Below are 14,311 nucleotides of genomic sequence, written 5' to 3'. Positions count from 1 at the left end.
CAAAAGAAACAAAAAAGTAAAATAATAATAAATATACATGTATGTATTGAAGAAGGAAAAAAAAAAAGGCAAGAGAGTGAGAAAAAAATCTTAGAGAAGAACAGAGAAAATGGAGAAATCTGACTGCATTCTAAACCTGGCAATGGCTCAACTCATCCTGATACAGGAGCCAGAGACGAACAGAATAAGAGAAAAAAAATCTAAGAAAGAGCATTCCGGTGGATAAAATAAAAGAAAAATAATAATAAAGTAAAAAACAGGCAAAGAAAGAATGGAATAAGAATAGACGGCCAATAGAAAACTATCTAGTTTTCAAAGGTTAAAAATTTAAAGCACATTTTCAAAGGAGCCTCAACGCTTCTAGTAAATAAGCACCATGCTTTAATCTTACTTCTATGTCTTTTCCTTTTTTTTAGACTTTTATCCTTTTTTTATCTTCCCCCCCCCCTTTTACCGGATCTACGTTATCGTCAAAAATAGCCGGAGAAAATTCTTATTTCGTGAAAAAGTCTCAATATCAGTTCATTCTGTTTTTTCTTTTGTGATTTCCTCTTTTTCCTCTTTTTTTTATTCCTTTTTGCCAATGTAAGTTGCCAAAAATCGTCTCTCCTCCTTCTTTTTATAACGGACTTCTAGGAGGTGATTCCGTTGCTTCAAGTAGGTCATGCATAATTTAAAAGTAAAATCATGATTTGGAACAAAAGGAATGACTGTTATAATAAAAACTTCTTTCCTTCGTGGTATTTTGTTTTCTTTTTTGTGTCTGTGTGTTTATCATTCCCTTTAGCTCCTGTTTTTCCTGATCATTTTCTATGCCATGCCCAAAAAGTCTATCTATTACTCTTTTTATCCGGTAGTTTAATTCGAAATGTGTTTTTCTTCTTTGAGGTTAGATCATTCATTTCCCTTTTCTTTTATAGTTAGAGTTGAATTAAGTAACAAATGGTTTAATGCATTCTTTTTATTCAAACAAGTCTGTGCCGTTACAGAAAAGGAAATGAATACGATTTCTCTTAAGTATCCACCCACGATTTTACATTAAATGGCAATAATCGAATGCGGGTTTTAGTGGAGGTCTCTGTAACCGTGCACACACGAAAACTGTTCTTCATAAGAAACCATTATATACGTGTTTATTTTAACTTTGAACCTTATGTGATAATTAAAAAATATTATATTCTAATTTATCGAGGATTTTTAGTTTTAATGAGGAATCGAGGAATTTAGTTTTAATGTTCAATATTTTTTTTTAACTTTTTATCTGCGTTATTATAATATTCTGATATGAATTGGTTAGTTTTTTTAGTACAGGTTTCTAAACCTGTGAGAGAATGGTTGCGGAAACTTTTCCTCCGTATCTATTTTATGCAACGTTATTATTTCACCTTCAAACCTTATACGATAATTTAAAAAAAGTATAATCTCTAATAAAAGATTTAAATTCAGTTTTAAAATTTCGTAACTTCTTTGATTTTTATCTACTTATTAAAATATTTTTAGATGGATATTCAATTAGATTTCCACAAATACATTTTCCAAATGCATGAAATAAATTTCTATAAATGACTAATTTCTTAAACTGAAAAAATTTTGTAACTTACGAAAACAATTTTCCTATAAATATAAAAATATTCCATACTCCTTAATGAATCTTTATTTTATTAAAGTTAAAGTTAAGTTAAAAATAAATATTGTTTTTCTTTTTACATTAATAGATCTGAAATTTGAAACCAAGACGTAACTAACTAAAATTTAGAAAATCGTATAAAAAATGAAAAAGCATAGTTGCGGTTTAAGTCTTTTTCCAATGTATTTTTTTCCAGAAAAATACATTTAAAATGTAGTAAAATATCTGAAATAATTAGACACCGAGATGTAAAAGAGTTATTATTAAAGGGGAAAAATGGAAAATATGTCAATTTTTTTTTCTTTCTCGAATCTTAGTATTAAAAATGTTATTAATGGAACAAGTATATTAATTTTTAATGGCGTCTTTGTATGTCTCCTACGAGAAAGAAAATTAAAAATATATTATATTTTTTTCTAATTAATGTGCGTGGGTTTTAAATTGTATTAGAATTATTATGGGCTTCTTTTGTTACATTATTTTTTGGAAACAATGCTGTAATTAAAACAAAAGCAGATAATTATATTTTTAGCTACTTATAATCAATATTTCTGTACCTATTAGTTGGAAAAATTTGTATGCAATTATTTTATTCTTATCACCTACACAATTTTTTTGACTAGGTTGCGAGAAAATAAATACAAAATTAAGTTAATTTCAATTATTTTGAAGGGGCAAAATACATTTGCAACAATTACTGGAAGTAAAAGAATGTCATTTCCCATACGATGAGCATTTGATGTCACTAACTTAACGGCAAATATGGTATTCAAAGTGCTTTAGTACATGAATGAATGAATGAACGCCAGAACTTTGCCACTGGACTTATTTCGTTGCCGAGATCTCTCCCAGCCCAGCTTCGTGGCAGAGTCTGGAACACTTTATTTAGTGTCAAAAAAACAAAAACAAAAAAAAAAACATACAAACTTTTTTACAACATATTTTCCCCGGACAATTGGGTGCTGTCGCGATTAACAAATTTTGTGGTGATTACAGACGAGATGGGATTAGGAGTTGGAGAAGTTTCGGGGTTTAGTTAAGATGAATGTACACATATTAGGATGGAGGTATGTTTTAAAAGCAATTGAGCCCCCCCCCTCCCCCAGCCATCTCATCTGTTATCTTACACTTGCCATATTATATACACAGGATACAAAAAGAAAAAGAAATGAGAATCTTATTGTGAAATAATATATATATATATGTATCCATCGGAGCGAGTCATCTCGCTTAACACCTTATTGGTGAGCAAATGGGTTTGATAAGTTGCGACTAGAAGCTAGCATCAGTTTTATTGGGTTGAGTTCACTCGCTCCGGTGGATTTAATGAAAATATACGAAATAGAAGTATTGTGTGGGGGAATATATACAATTAGGGAGCACCCGTGGCATCTCGCTTAGCACCTTATTCGGTGAGCAACATGAATACGACAATATGAGTACGCACGTGTGTTGTGGACATGAAATGCATGAACAACTTGGATAGAGGAAAGAGAAATACACACATATACAAACATTTATATACATATATATAACTGCGAGGTCGAGTCGTCTCGCCCTAAACCTATTTTGGTGAGCAATGTGGGCTTGGTTTAAATGGGGGATTGTCTGGAGAGAGCCTTAGCTAAGGATCGGCTTCGGTCTTGGTGTTTTGGTTGACTCGATCTGGCTGATTATATTTATATTTTAAAAAAAAATGAATATATATATAATATAAACTACATGTAATGGTTATTATGAAACCATTCATCTCCCACCTAGCACCCTAGCTAGAATAGCGGCATGAAGGACACTTGTGGTTATCACATTTACATCATTGTAACGGGAATGTCATAAAAATTCTTGTTCGGGTCCCGTTAGTACATGCTATATCTTGTACATGTAATGGTTATGTATTAGTAGTGGCAGTCATGTGGGTATGATTTTTGTTGTTGTTTTTATCCATTTCTGTTTCCCCCCCCCCTCTTATTTTTGTAATATTTAAAACATTATTTTATAAATCTGGTGGACAGATTTCTTGTTTTTCGTTGGCGTGTATATATCTGACAAGGCTTGTAATCCTTGCTGTTTTTTTTTTGTTTTTGATTATTTGAGTGAACCATTGTTTTCTATTGTTTTCGGAATATTTGTACATGTGTAGATGTTTTGTAAATTTGCACTCTGTTGCATAGTGAACAGGAGTACCCACCATACCGCAGGCACATTTGTCTGTTCGGCGGCGTTTCCGTTCGTGTAGATATATAGGGAATGGGCCGTGTCCTGTTATGAAGATAGTCACCTCCCTATTCCAGTTTAGTGTGTTGTATGTGACTCGAGGGACAATTTCGTGCACTTTCCTAGCTGTTGTTCCTTGTTCCCAAATTTGCTGCCATTTCTGGAGGGTTGCTTGTTTAAGTTGTCGCTTCAGGAGCGTTAGTGGGAAAGGGTTATCAAGTTTATTGTCACAGTTGATTGCAGCTTTGGCTAGAGAGTCTGCTCTCTCGTTTCCAAGATTACCTACATGGGCCTTAGTCCAACCTAGGAAAATTTTTGGGTTATTTAATAGACGCCCCACCCAATATACGTACTATTGTGTTTCTATTTGTTGGATCTAGAACGGCTATCAGAGAGAGTTATTATTAAAACTCGCTCTTCTGCTCCCGTTGCGTATTGTGCAGCTGCTTCTATCGCTAACAATTCTGCTTGGAAGTTACTATTGTTTTTATCTAGCGCTGCTTGCCACGTTTGCTTTTCTGTATTGTTTGTGTATACACAATAGGCTGCCCCGACGCCTTCATCGGTTTTGGAGCCATCTGTGTATATGTGGGTGTTTGCTAGTTTTATATCGTGGCCGTCAATCGAAATTTGATTGGGGATAGTTGAGCAGGAAGGGTGGTGGTGCCAGCCATGCTCCCGTGCTTCAAAGTTATTGGGGTCAAAGTCTAGAAGTTCTGGTTGAATGTTTTTCCTAAACCTAACTGCGTTTGTGTAGACTGCTTCCATTTGGAGCTTTAGGTGTAGTGGGCAGTTGCCTGTGATCACTTGGAGTCCGAGCGTAGCTGTTGTGCCATAGGCTCCGGTTATTGTTAAAAGAAATTTCCTCTGTGCGCTATCTAAGGCCTGTTGTGTTTTTTTGGTTGGATGCTTATACCAAGCTGAGGCGCCATGGTCCAAGAATCTCTCGACCACCGTCTTGTAGATAGTGTTCCTAATGCTTTGTGAGATGCCCCAGATTTTCCTGCTATTTTATTTAGTTTAAAATGGAAGCGAGTCGCTTTTAGTTTGCGTTCATTGATGTGTGATTCCCAGCCGAGGTCTTTTTGGATGGTTACGCCTAAATATTTGAGACTGTTTACACATTTAATATTTTTGCCATTAATTTAAATGCTTTAGTACAGTAAAAGAATGGTTTTTTTGTAGGAATCCGTGTAGTTTATTTTTAAGTGGCATCGCAAAAGTCGTATTATGACTTCGTGACCATTAAAAACATTTCCCAACTTCCGCTGAGGAATTTAGACGAGGTGCATGTGTGGCTTAGTGGTAGTAGTGCCCATTCTGATGGAGGTATCTTAATAAAACTTGGTATAGAGGATACATGAGCCATGAGGGAAAAAAGATTCAAGAAAAAAGTTAATCAATTTTTGACCATCAGGTGAAAAAGTGGCACTACTTTTTATCGCAGTTATCTTTTCCCATGGCCCACAAATAACGTATATACAAAGTTACAATGAAATACGTTCGCCACAACGGGCGCTACATAGATCGGAGTAGTGTCAGTATATAATTATACTCACACTACTCAGCTTAATTATACTGACACTACTCTGACTTATGTAGTGCCCGTTGCAGTGGACGTAAACCTCATGCAGGTTTCGACGTCACGCTGGAACGACAAAAAGTACAATAATAACTACAAAAAGACTTATTTGATTAATTATTATAAGAGTTGTTGGAAGTGGCACTCGCTGACGTCATTGCACAGTCTACAACGACGTAAAAACAATTCCCGGATGCCCTCGAAGATACCAGGTATGGTTTTGATGTCTGACGCAGCGACGATAAGTCACGCTATGAGTTCATCCGGTGTATCCACAGGCGTCGCATAAACGACTGATTTAAGGTGATCCCATAGGAAAAAGTCACATGGATTGAGATCCGGAGAACGTGGAGGCCAAGTAAAGGGTCCCGCGCGTCCAATCTAACTGCTACACGTGCTTAATACTGCAATACCGCTAATTTACGTCGTCCACAGAGCGTGATCCTACCCCAGCGCATGCGTTTCGCGACGCTGCTTACGTCAGATATGGTGAGCAAACCCACGAACGCATTCAGCGATCAACTGACATCCACCTTCCGTCTCCTCTGGACTCAGAGCCTGCGTGCGTTTTTTTGCGATTTTCACCCTCTCAACGTGGTTTGCGACACCACGTTCCATTGCAATTTTTGTTCCGCTTGATGTCAACCCTCTGAGTTTGTATAGGTTCATTAACAGAATACCCCCGTATAGTTTGATACTTTAGGTATATTCGGTATTGAATTATACCATAGTCAAGAATACGAGCTGTTTCACGAAGAGTGTCTGAAAGAAATTTAAGTTCAATGGTTGATTCTGAAATTATATACAGTACGAAAAAATATCAACAGAAAAAATTATTTTTATTCTTCTGTGAAAGGATTTACCCCCCATAACATTTGGATATAAATCATCGAGATATCGATAACTAAGTTCGATTTATTACCCCTTTTTATGTGCAAAAATGAGTCTCAAAACTTTTCAAGACTTCGAAAGGACAAGAAAAATGACAAAAATTTAACCCTTACAGCGGCAATCTCGAGATATCTTGATTAATCATCGTTATCTACGTGAATTTTTATCTAAATGTATGGAGTGTGCTTCCATAACAATAAAGAAAGACAAAAATTTAACTAATTGAATTTTCTTTGGATTTAGATTGGATTTTGGTTTTATTGGCAAAAGGACCAATTAGGTCAAACTGAACCAAAATGAATGACCAATTAAAAATAACATAAAATATGTTCTTATCGTGTCAGGGAAATAAAAGTACTTATGATAAAAAAACAATGTTGTTTGAACGTAAAATAATGACATAGATTGTAAGAAACTAACTTGTCATAAAAACCAATAGCTTTGATGAATGCATTTTCTTTAATTGGACGGGGGGGGGGGAGCTTGAAAAAAAATTAAATTTTATAGTTTATCCGAGCAACATTACACAGTGGGGGAAAAATCTCATCTAAGTTTCGCTATTTTGCGGATATTTTCTAGATCTTATAATTCAGTTTTAAAATCCATCATAGAATTTTTATTTCCCGTGAAACACCCTATACGTCAATATTTATATTCATATCTCAGCTAGAATATACACGCTCTTCTAAATTACCTGCTAATACCTTGATTTACAGAAATGACACATTTTTGGAATTTCAAAAGTTAATCCAATCAGTTGCAAAATGTTAATTGGATAACTTTTTTAACTCGCAACGGTGCTAATCAAATCACACTCCTCCAACAAACTGACGGATGAACAATTTTCCTAAGTAATAAATATCTCTTAAATTTGTTTTTTCGCTTCCAGGGAAAGTCTTTCTGTCATTGTTATTCTTTGTTCAAACCGCTATCCATGAATATTGCCTCGATGGAAATACTCTATTCTCTTCTCCGTGGAACAAAAGGCAAGTAAGTACTCTACAAATTTATAAGCACATTATTCGGATATCTAACGGGAGGATAGCCAACAGCTGAAAATAACGGCCCAGTATGGCCTTCTCTTTTCCTTTCCTCCGATTTTCCGTATCCTCTGAGCTTTTCTCAGGAAATTCTTTCGACAAAGCACATTTCTAGAATATGTACATGGGGGGGGGGGGGAACAAAAAAAAATGGAATCAGGAAAAATGGGAGATGGGAAACGAAGAGGAAAGAGAAATATCGGGAGGCTGATGGGAGGGCACTTTATTGAAAAGAGATGAAATCGGGATCTAAAACAGCGGTCCTGCAAATAAAAAATTCATCGATCAGATGGACGGAGATGATGTCCAACACATACATCGATACATCAACATTGCTGTGTTTTAAGAAGGTGATGGGTGGTGTATGTACCGTATAGGGACGCGCGTTACGCTATTGAACAAAAAGATATATTTTTATTATATATTTTTTTTTCTTCTTTCGGAGAGAAAACTGCTTGAGATACAGAAGGAAAAGAAAAAAAACTTTGGAACTATTCCGAAGAATACATATAAAAAAATAAAATTCGTACCAGGGATTTCGTTGCGGTATTGTGAAGATTAAAGAGTAAGAAGGTAGGAGACTGTGGGAAGTTTTATACCATTTTTTTTTTCCCTTAGCGAAGAAGAAAATGTACGCAACATGTACAAGGAGTTCGTGGCCCCAAGCCAAATAAAAACCTCTGAGAATCGAACTCGGATACTCCCGCACACACGACCGACCACCTTAAATTACGGTGATCCATCATTGGCGCAGAGCATAAAGACCTCCTCCGGTATCGCACGCAATAGAAGCTTTATTGTCCGCAAAATGGCTCGTAAGATAAAAGAAGATCTTGTGTGGAACAGCCAAATCGCTTCCCTCTGCCAAAAGACGACGAGATATCTGTTGAATGTTGCCGGGGAATGAATATTCATTAAACCTCTGTTTTTTGACGATGTTAGAAACCGTACGGGTATCGCGTTCATTTACCCGTTACTTCCCCTTATCTGGCTTCGGGATAGTTCTTCACCAAGCTCGAACAATCTTTTGCTAGTTATTGTGATAGTTATGCACAAATCAGGGCCATGTAGCAGGGATGGCCAACGTTTTTCAAAGCCGTGCCACGATCAAGATTATTTTCGATGCGCGTGTCACTCGACAAATTTCAACAGGCAGACCATACGTCTCGTTTTAACGGGACATGAGCATTTCATCCGGTTTTGCAAAAATATTATTCGGCTGTACTGTTACTTTCGTAAAAATGTAGAGTTTGTCACTCTTTTGAGTTCAAAATTGCTTTACTTTTTGTCATAAATTTGACTAACGCAATGTAGATTATGTATGTACGTATTATCGGTAACATTTCACCCTACCTACCCTTACCTACACCATGTTGGGCATAGACGCTGGAACCTGAGGACTCAGGGTGCTTTTTCTCCCTACTCCAATAAACTTTGTAAGAGGGCTTTGCCCTTCCCCCCCCCCCACCCCAAAGAATCCAAGGATGCTTATAGATCCAAGGTTGTATTATACCAGAGGTCTTCAACCTTTTTCAAGTCGCGAGCACTACCTATACTCATCAATCATCAAAAGAAGTGTATCCTTACGGCAAGCTTGACATACAAGTATGAAATGAGAATGATTTCAATCCCTGAATGAATTTCTACAAGTTGTTTAATCGGGACGTTGATTCAGAGCTCACGAACAGGAAATCGACACGAGTATAAAACATTCTGAGGAGCACCGTGGTGCTCGCGAGCAACAGGTTGAAGATGCCTGTATTATGCAATGCATGTTTCCCCATGCGAACGATCCTGAATCTTGAATACATTGGGACGTCCAGTAACTATGCCAGAAGATGAAAACCCGAACAGAAACTCTTTGAATAGAAAGTCATCGCATAATTATTATTTTAAGAATACCTATACCATACTAAATGTAGGCTTGGCAGCCAACAAGACCATCGTTCATAAGAAAAGGATGAATTAAAAGTTTGAGAGAATTTCTTCGATTGAAAAACGAAATAGGATTCCTTAAATTTTTGAAAGCGTTCGTATGCCACTCCTGATACCATGTCATGCCATTTGTGGCACGCGTCCCGCGGGTTGGGCACACCTGCTATATAACGAGCTTTTTTTAACACGATAACTGTTCGAGTTTTGACCGACCATCCTTTATAGTCGGTCCACCAATAAAGAGAAAAATGTTCAGTGGGCTATGACCTATTGTCTTCTCCGTCAATGATTATGTTTCCCGTGCGCTGTTGAATGCCTTTTTCTTCAAAGTGTCCCACCAGTTTCAATTTCTTATAAAATGATCTCCTTCTATATAGTAAGAGTCTTTCTTCCCTTTGAAGTAGCGCTTGCCGCCTTGGCTCAGTGGGCGCGGTCTAAGAGATACTGCGTGACGTCACTGCTCAAACATTTTTTTCTATTTTTTTTTGCAGCACACGAAATGTGTTGAACTTTTACATTTTAATTGCTTACTTTACTGTTTCTAATGAATGATTTCTCGTTCAGGTGTTGTTGGTATTTTTATAATCTTTTTATGATCTATAAGAGCTAAGAAATGGATTTAAAAACAAAGAAATAGTTTTTAAGTAATAATATATTTTGATATTATCATTCAAAATAACAATAATAATAGCTATAAACATTTTATATTAAACCTGGATTACACTATAAAAGTTTGATGAAAGTTCTTTTATAAAACTTGAAAAATGCAGCCGATAAGATTATCGGTTGCATTTGTTCGAATGTAACCAATAGCCTTATTGTAAGATATACAGAAAAACTGGCTAATTTTGCAGAGATAATGATTTTTGGAAAAATTCCCATCTCTGCTCCTACCGGGACTCGAACCCAGTCGAGTGCTCTACCATCTAAGCTATATAGTGACAGATAGAATATTTAACCAATAGAGCGCATATGATGAAAATTTTTCCAGAAATCAGTATCTACAAAATTAGCCGGTTTTTCTGTATATCTTGTATTAACAAGTGGAGAGTACATCTTTCTCTAAACAATTGGTGGTTTTCTCAAGTAAAAGATCTTTTATCAAACTTTTATAGTGCTATTCCGCCCGTACGATTTTTTTTTTCATATATTTGCTTTCCATTTTTTACGTTACTGTTGCATTGGTAATATCGAAGTCCAAGGATTATAAAAGCTACACTTAATTCAAATGAAAACAAAAGGGTAATCCAGAAAGTATTAGATAGTTCAAGAAGTTGATTGCAATTAGCTGTTTCGAGTTGGTGTTTAATCAATCCAATAAAAGTTGACGAACGGGCGTGATTCAACTAAAATAGAGATCCGAGAAAAATATTCTGAGTGGAAGTTACCTCATAAGCAAATGCAAAATTTCTTATTTGAAAATGTTTGAATGGTTAAATGAAGCAAGCCAATAAAAATACAAATACTAATGGCAATAATCGAAGGATAATTTTGGAAATAATTCAGTAAAATGAACAGTACAACGATCGCAAACTATCACAATTAACAATGTAGCAAAGCGGGTGCACTCGGTTCTGTTTGAGTAATGACTCATTGAAAGATGAAAAACTCATTTTCCATGTCGAGGAACTTTGCCGTTTTAGTTTCTTCTGCCTCTATGAACATGTATTTGAAACTGACTTTGGAAAAAAATTTTGTGGCCATAGTCGCAAAAAAATTGTGTAAATTTCGTACCTCACTTAATTGTATCCCGTGTTATTTGGATAAAAATTTTGTCGAGTTAATTAGGTTACACCTAATTAGTTACATATATTTTAACACCTAAAATATGACAAAATAAATTGGCATCACCAATATCTTGATAAATTTTCATTAAGTTCTTACAAGAGAAAATGTTTTCGGTATGATAGAGATACGAATTTTACTATATGTCATTCGTTTTTTTAGTGGGAGCATATGAAAAGTTAAATTTTTCATTTTTCTAGTTTAAAATTTATATAATACCATTATCCTAACTGAATTCTTCTCTTTTTATTGATATCATTTACATATTTTGCTTTTATTTCAGAATCAACCGTATATTCTTCATTCCCTTCGGACAATCTTCGTGAAACAGTCGTCACATCCACGAATATTGACTGAATGCTGACAAATATTAAATTTCACTAAACATTCAGGGATCATGGATTTTTGAAACCATTGGAGAACTTAATTAATTTCCTGGAAAATCACATTTTTTAGAGAAATTTCAAGTTTGCTAATGGGTAGAATTAAGTCACTGAAGATGTCAGATAATCATCAGTTAGACATATTTTTTCACTTTACAGATCTTTTCTATACGCATTTTGTTGTTTTTGGATTTCTCATGGCCTTACACACACACACACACAAGACGCTGTTCAAATTCAGGACATGACGTGCTCAAAGCAAATTCCATTTGATAAAATATTAAAAATAAGAGTGAATTTGCGTGTAGTATAACGTGCGTGTTGCGTGCTGCACAGTTTATCGACTTCAACCAAACCTAATTTATGGAAACATTACAACAACAACAACAACAGAATCAACAAAAAGAAGGAAAAACCGCAAACTTGCATCGCATGAAAAACCAAAAAAAAAAAAAAATCTACATAACAAAATTTACCGTTATCTAAAAGAATAGAACAGTGCAAAATAATGCCGTCGAATCAATTTCCCATTGCGAATAATGTTTCTGTTTGTTCTTTTCTATATGCATACATATACAGAGTCTGAAAAAAGCAGATTAAGGAAAAAAACTATGTATAAACCGTAATATTTAATGAAGAATCCTTAAACATCAATTTTTCTTTGGATATTTATTTATTCCCCTCCTCAAAGAAAGCTTATAGTGACGTGAGGTAATTTGCGTTATTCGATAATCAATAAACCTCTTTTAATTATGCACTAATCTATCCAAAAATGCTTATCTTATGAATTGTAAGTGCCGAATGAATCATTTCCTGTCAAACTAACAACAATGGTATATCAGTAAATCATCAGCCTTCATGATACCTATTAACATAAATTACTTGCTTGATTGTTTTTTTTTGTTCTTCGATGTATGATTGATAAAAATGATATTAACACAGCCGGTGTTTGTAAATATCGACTTTCAATTAAAGATTAAAAAAAAAAAACTTATATCGTTATTGATCATAACATCTCATGTTGTTTCCTCATTTCTGGAAATGTCTCATCAAAAATTTCCAGGATGTTCGTGATAAAACCTATTCAGAACATCTTAGGTAAATGACCACCTATTAGATTCAGGTGAAAAAAATAAACTGTAGTTGGTGTGTGTGTGAGATGATTATCGTTGGTACTCATGCCAAACGTTAAAGGAAAAAGAAACCTTAAATTTGGTTGCGATGTGTTAACCGAATATACTTTTCTATGTCGAGTTTGTGTATAAAAGCAACATTGTTTACAAGTAAACCGGTTAAAGTTAGAGTGGTGTAAGTCAATAATCCTCATTTTGAGAAAAAGAAGGTTCTAATAGAAATGGTGTCTTTTAGGTTCCCATGTTAAAAAAAAAAAATGAATTCATAATTTAGAGTTGCACTATTGGAGCACTATTAGTTCAATTATTTTTTTTGAAAGTGTAGCACTTCTAGATTGCATTTCTAGACTTGGTCAGAGTTGTTGAAAATGTGACTTACCCAACTTCAACCCGTTCAAGTATACATTAGTTAATAAGGTGTTATGGGTTTCAGAACGACAGGAATGACAAAGTTGTTTTTTGATGACGCAAATGTCTGGAAGTTGTTTTTCGATGGCGCGAATGTCTGAAAGTTTTTTTTTGATGGCACCAATGTCTGAAAGTTCTTTAAGAGAAAAGAAATTTGCATGCCTTAAAGTTGTTTGATTTATATAACTAGAATGCCTAAAAATTGTTCAATTTACATGACATGGATGCCTTAAAATTGTTTTTACGTTAAAAAATGACCTAAAGTTATTTTTTACATGAAAAGGGCACTTGAAGGTGTTTCCCACATGTCAGGAATGTCTCAAAGTTGTTATTTTAAAAAGACAAGAATGTCTTATAGTGGTTTGTCGCGTTGCAAGAATGTCTTGAGGTTGTAGTTTTTCACATGAGAAGAGGACGTGAAGTTGTTTTTCTTACATAAGAAGAAAAGCCGCATAAAATTCGACCATTTAACAAGAAAGCCTGATAATAGGTGTTTCAACATGAATCTGATGATTTGTGTTTCAACATGAATCTGATAATTTGTGTTTCAACATGAATCTGATAATTTGTGTTTCAACATGAATCTGATAATTTGTGTTTCAACATGAATCTGATAATTTGTGTTTCAACATGAATCTGATAATTTGTGTTTCAACATGAATCTGATAATTTGTATTTCAACATGAATCTGATAATTTGTGTTTCAACATGAATCGGATAGTTTGTGTTTTAGCATAAACCGAAAGCCTGATAATAGACATTTTAAACATGACTAGAAAGCCTCATAACAGGACTTTTACCACTATCAGGAAACCTTAATGTTCATTTTTTTCCATTAAAGAACAGAAACTCCTTCCATTGTGTTTGCCTCTAGTTTAATATAGAAATCATTTATATACGATTACTCGCAAAATTCCTCCGAACAGTCCACATCGATAAAATTTAAATATTTATCACTCTCGCATAATTCATTACCCAACAATCCTTTAGAAAGAGTGTTCATTCCTTGAAGCAATATTGTTAAATCAGACTTTTGTTGCCGTGTGGTATTAGTAAAAATATTTAACCATCTGTAAATGATGGAATGTTGTTCTGGACCGTAGTTAAGACGGCAATGCGAATATGCTAATTTCCTCGGTAAAAGCCACATTAGTAGCATTAATCGAGAGAGGAAATTAATGAGACAATAAGTCTGGAGGTGTTGTTGAGAGATTTCCGGGACATTAATATTAATAAAATTTTATCTTCTTTGGCCGCAGTTGCAAGAGTTTCTGGATTTTAGTTTTCTTTTATCAGTTTCCTTAAAAAAAAAC

Source organism: Pholcus phalangioides, unplaced genomic scaffold (assembly GCF_987345545.1).
Source record: "Pholcus phalangioides strain wild (caught in Gottingen) unplaced genomic scaffold, Ppha-v1.0 ptg000017l_1, whole genome shotgun sequence".
Lineage (NCBI taxonomy): Eukaryota > Metazoa > Arthropoda > Arachnida > Araneae > Pholcidae > Pholcus > Pholcus phalangioides.
The sequence above is the reverse complement of the archived record's forward strand: the minus strand, read 5'-3'. Positions refer to the sequence as shown.